Source organism: Corvus brachyrhynchos, unplaced genomic scaffold (assembly GCF_000691975.1).
Source record: "Corvus brachyrhynchos isolate BGI_N302 unplaced genomic scaffold, ASM69197v1 scaffold242, whole genome shotgun sequence".
Lineage (NCBI taxonomy): Eukaryota > Metazoa > Chordata > Aves > Passeriformes > Corvidae > Corvus > Corvus brachyrhynchos.
This window is the reverse complement of record NW_008236636.1, coordinates 230703-236702: the sequence shown is the minus strand read 5'-3', so window position 1 is coordinate 236702 and position 6000 is coordinate 230703. Positions and strand designations below refer to the sequence as shown.

Sequence of the window (6000 nt, the reverse complement as noted above, 5' to 3'; positions counted from 1 at the left end):
CACCCCCAGCCAGTGGCTGCAGCCCACAGCAGGCTCTGCTTTCTGTGCTATGGGCCTGTTTGGTCACAGTTTTCTTCCCCCTTCGTTCTGTTCATTTAATACAGAGGATGACATTTTGGCTGAAAATCAATAGTTTTTAACATTTGTTTCAATGTGGCAAGAATTTCATCCAAACCCTTCATGCCTCACTGAGGACAATAACACAAAGAACACTGTTTTGGAAAGAGAAAGGCATCAAGTTTGCCAGCAGCTTTGTTTATTGTGTTTGGGGGCTTCATGATGTAGTCTCCCACCCACTTATTTTTTTAAATGTTACTTTGGCTTTTGAAAGTCTTGCAATCTAAAATATAATGATTAAAAGTTTGTATGTGATTTCCAAAGCTGGTTTTCATTCCCTAGGGAGTATTAATTCTGGTTTAATTTGTTTTTCATCTTCATTGTGCAACAAAACAGTTTTGTTTTTAAAAGGAGGATCAAACTGATACAGGAATATGTGTACAAGTGCTGGCAGGCATTTCTTGAGGAGAGCTTCAGCTCATGAACTTGGACTTCAAACAAAAAATGTGCACAGCTCACATGAACTCGAATTTGCCCTTTATTTGCGATACCCATAAACATTTATGATGCTTTGTTTTTAATCCCAGTAAGCCTATGTTGTTACTTTGGGTCTTTTAATAGTGTCTATTTATGTTGTGAAATCATGACAACTGTGTTGTCTTCCCATAAAGCCAAAGGTCAAGGGTCTGCTACAGCAAACACTAACACATGTGAAAAACTTCACTCATATGAATAATCAAATTGATTTTAACAGAGATGTGTTTTTAGGGTCAGGCTCCCAATATTTTGACATACTTCTTGAAATCTTCTGTGGGTAGGAGTCATTGACTTTCATATGGTGATAAAATGCTCTAAACACACAAATAATTCCCCTCCAAAAGATAGGAATATGTTTGGGTTATCAAGTTTTAACAGTTACAGTTCTACTTGCTAGCTTTCTTTTCCTGAATACAAGTAGTGTTGGAGGAGCACTTAGAAGAGATTAAATAGAATCAGTGTTAATGATTCCTATAAGTTAATCTATTTAACATTCCTCTCCCTTCCCAAGTGAGCCTATTTGTAACCACAAGTTTGGAGATCTCAGTGTATTTTTGTCTTCATTTTCTGGTGAAGAATGATGGAACTGATTACTTTTACAACAGTGGTGTACTGCATTTAGTAATTTATGTTGTGCACAGATCATTGCTATGATGAACTAGACAAATATGCATATGAAAGCACTCTTTTTAATAAGATGTATAAAAATTTATGCTTTATACAATAAATATTATTCTATTTTTAAGACTATACTTAGCTGTAGTGCCTCTGTAGTGCATATGCTGTAAAAGTAAATAAAAGAGACACACAAAATTCCAAATATAACCTGTAGTTATTCAGGATAAGCAGCTTGCCTTATACAGAGAATTTCCTAGTTGTCTCTTGGGATAATAGAGTGATCCTTGGAAAGCTTTTTGTGAATAAGCTAATAATTTTTCCTGTTGTTTGCACAGATTCCAGCTGTGTTAGAATGCAATTTCTGCAAAAATTTGTCTCAGAAAATTGTGTCAGGAGCAAATTTGTTTTCTGCTTTTTTTTGGAATATATTCAGTGGTTTTTCTATGTTGCATTCTGAACCTTGTTCTCCAAATACATATTCTATACCTGTGACTTCTACTGTTAAATCAGGGAGAAGTGTTACATATGTTTATTCTTCCTATAAAGGTGGAAAAAATTTGGAAAAGCTTGAATGTAGATGAAAATCTATGAACATAAGTATCTTTTAAATTTGTAAACATATATGAGCTATTTTCTTCATATCACCATAAGTAATAATGCCACAAAACTAGCAAAGGATCTACAGTCTAGGTGTCATAACCTCCCTGATAGTTAAAGGAACATTTCTTCCATTAACATGGAGTTGTGTGCATGGTCTGTCCAGTGATACACAATGTCATTTAAGACATTCCATCATTCTCTGCTTGAGCACTCTACTGTAATCTCATGAGGTACCCAGGGAAGAAAAAATGATAGCCAAGGCATTAAAATGTAATCAAGATATGCAAATTCATATCTGAATGTGATTTGCTTGGAAAGAGAAATTAATCTAGGCATGGTCAAATAAACAGTGTGTAATATGGATAATTAATCACCAAATTAGCAGCTGTAGTCCCGTGAGAAAATTATGCAAATTAAAAAGGCCCCCATCTACAGTCACAGTTAGAATACTTAATACCAAACTCTAAACAAAACAAAGCCCCTGGGAGCACCACAAAACAAGCAAATCAAACTTACAGAATCTCTCCGTTAAATTTGGAGGATGACCCACTGAGTGCTTTATTTTTCCTGGTTTACAGAAACTGATTTATTTTCCCACTGACATACCAGGCTCATTGAATAACCTGCAGCTTTGAAGCACCACCAATGTTGCTTTACACAAAACTAAACTTCATTCATACAGTCCAAATCAACAGCTAAAAGAGGTAGGGACTAGAGGGTAAATCCTCACCCCTGGGGCCCAGTCCATGTAAAACAGGGATGGCTACTCCAGAGATATGTTAGGTGTCTTCTGCACATGTAGAAGTTGTCTCCAGCAACTTCACTTGCTGCTTTGCACTTGTGTTTCAATAATCTCTTTTTGTTTTATCTCTCTCAACACAGTATTTTTCCCATATGTGTAATATGTACTGAAAAGATTTGTTCTACCTGCTCTGAAAACCTAATCCACACGTTTGCTTTTCACTGGTTAATCCAAGACAGTGACACCAAGAATGCTTCATATGGACTAGGCTGGGGTATGGGACCACCTGGCCCATGCAGCACATGGTCTCCCCTGAGGCTGTGCATTGCACTAAAACCATGGCCCAACCAAGAACACGTAAAACATTCTCCAGCTAGGAAACCTGAGTGAACAGAGCTATTCAGCATTTGAAGCACATTTTCCTAAAGATAGTAGCTCAGATAAATTCATCTTAAAGCTGAATCAACCCAAAGTGAAATATGTTGGCTTTTCTGAATACAAGCTTTAGAAATTTTTAATGAAAAGTTGTAATATACTCACTCTTGTCTTCATTTATGGTGAAAGCAATTGTTCAAATAGGAAACTAGGCAAGGGTCCTGAATTTCCATCTCCTGATGGACTCCATATCACTAGTTCCAAGGGAACAACCTGTTTTGGGAAGGAATTTTGTACAATGCAGGCAAGAAATTCTTCAATGTGTCCAGAGCCAAGAAAAGCAGAGCTTCTCACTTCAAGTTGCTGGGTACCTCTCAACATAAGCACCTATGTGTGGAAGATACCTTTGAAAACACCGCATTGGGACTATATATTTTAAGGCAGCCTTTTCCTATCTGTCACTGAGAATGAGTAGAAGTTGACTTCATAAGAAAGAGGAATTTTCTTCTATTCTGAAATGTCTTTCTCAGTCTTCTGATGCTCTGGACCATGACTGGCTTCTAGTTGCTCTCTCTCTGTCCAGAATAAATTTCATTCCTTTTATTTGATTTAAAGTTTTAATTCCTCCTGATAAAGAAAGCTTTTTGGTAAGATTTTCAACAACTTGTTTAAAGAACTAAATAATGCTCATGTTTTAAGGTTCTTAATGCTACAGAGTACCAATTGCTTTTCATGTAGAACAGCCTATCCTTCTCCCAGGCAATTTGCTGACACACTGCATACAATAGTTTCATGTCATCTTACCAATGCAATGAAGTACATGCTTCTTGCAAACTACAGAGTAAACTTTCTCACTAATGTAGATCTGATCTTCAGACCTGAGCAAATGAGAATCAGGAATGTTTAATGCCAAAGGGGAACCCCCAGACACACTGGAAGAACAGGATTGCAGAAATTGCTGTGTAAATTTTAGTCTTCACTGATGTTTAGCCCCAACCAAGAGGTCACTTCTCATCAGTCCACATGACATGAATTTAGCCCACACCAAAGCTTCCAACATTGCCTTGTGTGTTTTGAAAGTGCAGCGCCAATGTATACTCAAGGTTTCCTCATGCTGTGTCAAGCAAAGTATTCTGGAAAATGTTGGGTGTGCTCCTTGTGTCTTGTATGCTATGGAGAAATTGCAGAAAATGAGAATGCAGTGAAAATGAAGTGTGGGACAGCAGCTGGCAAATTTCTTGTGCTTTCACGAGCTTAAAGCTGTGATGTGTTTTTAGATGCTGAACAAGATATAAGACAAACAGAGAAGAAATTATGCAGTCAGCTTCATTCCTGGGAGTTCACTGGGCTGAACCGTGCCTGGGGATTAAAGTACAGATGGCTGATGACTGTGGGCTGGAGGACTATTCAAAAAGGTCTTAAAAGGTCACAATCAACTGCAAATCAGACCTGAGGGATGTGGCAACGTTTAGTAGCCCCATTTGTGAGCAGCTACACTGAAGTGGCAAAAATTATTTGCTCAGTAGGGTTATCACCACTTGTGTAAGGTACGACGTAAATTCATCTCCCCTGAGATGGAAAATTCAGGCACTGCTGAAGCTCCAGGTTTATGAGGCAATGGAAACCAGTCTAAACTAAATTGTAACACAATTCCTGGCCTGTCCCACTCCCGCTGAGTTTCCTTGTACCTGGATGATCTATTGTGTACACAATTGCATGCTGTCCAAGGCTGGCTTTTGAAACCAATTATTTCAGAGAGGGAGTGCCAGGGAGTCCTGAAAGAAGCACTCCCTCAACCATCCATCTAATATGACAGTCCCAGGGCAGTTAATCAAGCAATGCCCTTTCCTCAGTGTTGCTGCAACTGTCACATGTTAACAATTACACTCTTAACTATAAAGGTACATGCTGACTACATGATGGGCCAAATCCTGTTCTGTGTTTTGCCTGGTTTAAATTTGGAGGAACCGTTTTTGTAAGTGAGCCTACCCTGTCACTAGAAAGGGAACCACTAATGTATTGGTTATATAAACACCAGCAACTGATAAAATTTAATTACTACATTTTATATGACTCTTTGTTATAGTTCAGTGAAATATAACTCCAAATGAAAAAATAAACCTGTAATCAGGACACAAGGGAACAAGCAAAGTAGATTAACTAGTAAGACAATGATATTGACAGAATTTTCTTAAATTATTGTTAGGAAAATAATGCCATCCAGCACATCTGAGCAGTATTTTGAGGGAAAATTACTCTCTCCAAGGAGACATATTAATTAAGATAGAATTGTTAGATTGCAATTAAATTCTTGGATTGACAGTCTTTGTCGTAGTGTTATTTTTCTACTAATAGTGTATACAAGTTTAAAAAAGTCAACCAATATTTACTTATGTGAAGAATCCACCGCCTTGTCAAAAGTGCACAAGTAGGAGTTAACTGTTTAGTTATATTTGGTACATCATAAACGCCAGCAGGATTCAGGAATGGCAACACGTCAAGAGGGGCACCTTTTCAAGCGGTGTGATTACTGAGTCTGATTACTGATACACATTGACCATTTTCATTCTTCCAGTGCTCACATTTTACAATAATAAAGCATCAATGCACATAGGAAAAGATTGGACCTGATGTCATATCTAGAAACTAATTTAATGGGAAATTGGATAGTGGAAAAGTGATGATGATTTATTCTTGATAGCAGATGCCTCATTAGTTATGATTTATTTAGATGACCTTCCCAGTCCTATGATATTTTCTCTTGTATTTGCCTCCCCTCTGCCCCCAACTCCCTCCAAAATCTTGTACACTCCAAAAAGAGCAGAGGTAAATACTGCTGATCAGGTGCCTGATCCTGTGGGCCTATAGTTCTATTGGTTAGATCCATTAATTTCCATGGCCCTGCTCATGTATGGAATAAGCATAAAAGAGACCCCATGATCATTATTACAAATCTCTATGTATCCCTCACAGGATGTTATTATCAAGCATCTTGAGGCAAAAAAAAAGAAATTTTGTTATATTTGATTCTTTTTTTTTTCACTTGACTTACTTGGATTTTCAGATCAGTT

General features: G+C 37.5%; 1 long non-coding RNA gene across 1 annotated transcript in view; it reads right to left on the bottom strand.

Annotated features, from left to right (window-relative positions):
- LOC108444808 overlaps window positions 1-6000 on the bottom strand; it is a 155654-nt gene that overhangs the window by 9626 nt on the left and 140028 nt on the right. Inside the window, exon 7 of the long non-coding RNA XR_001859508.1 lies at window positions 3095-3202. This is a non-coding gene — a long non-coding RNA (uncharacterized LOC108444808). The remainder of the gene's footprint in view (window positions 1-3094; window positions 3203-6000) is intronic.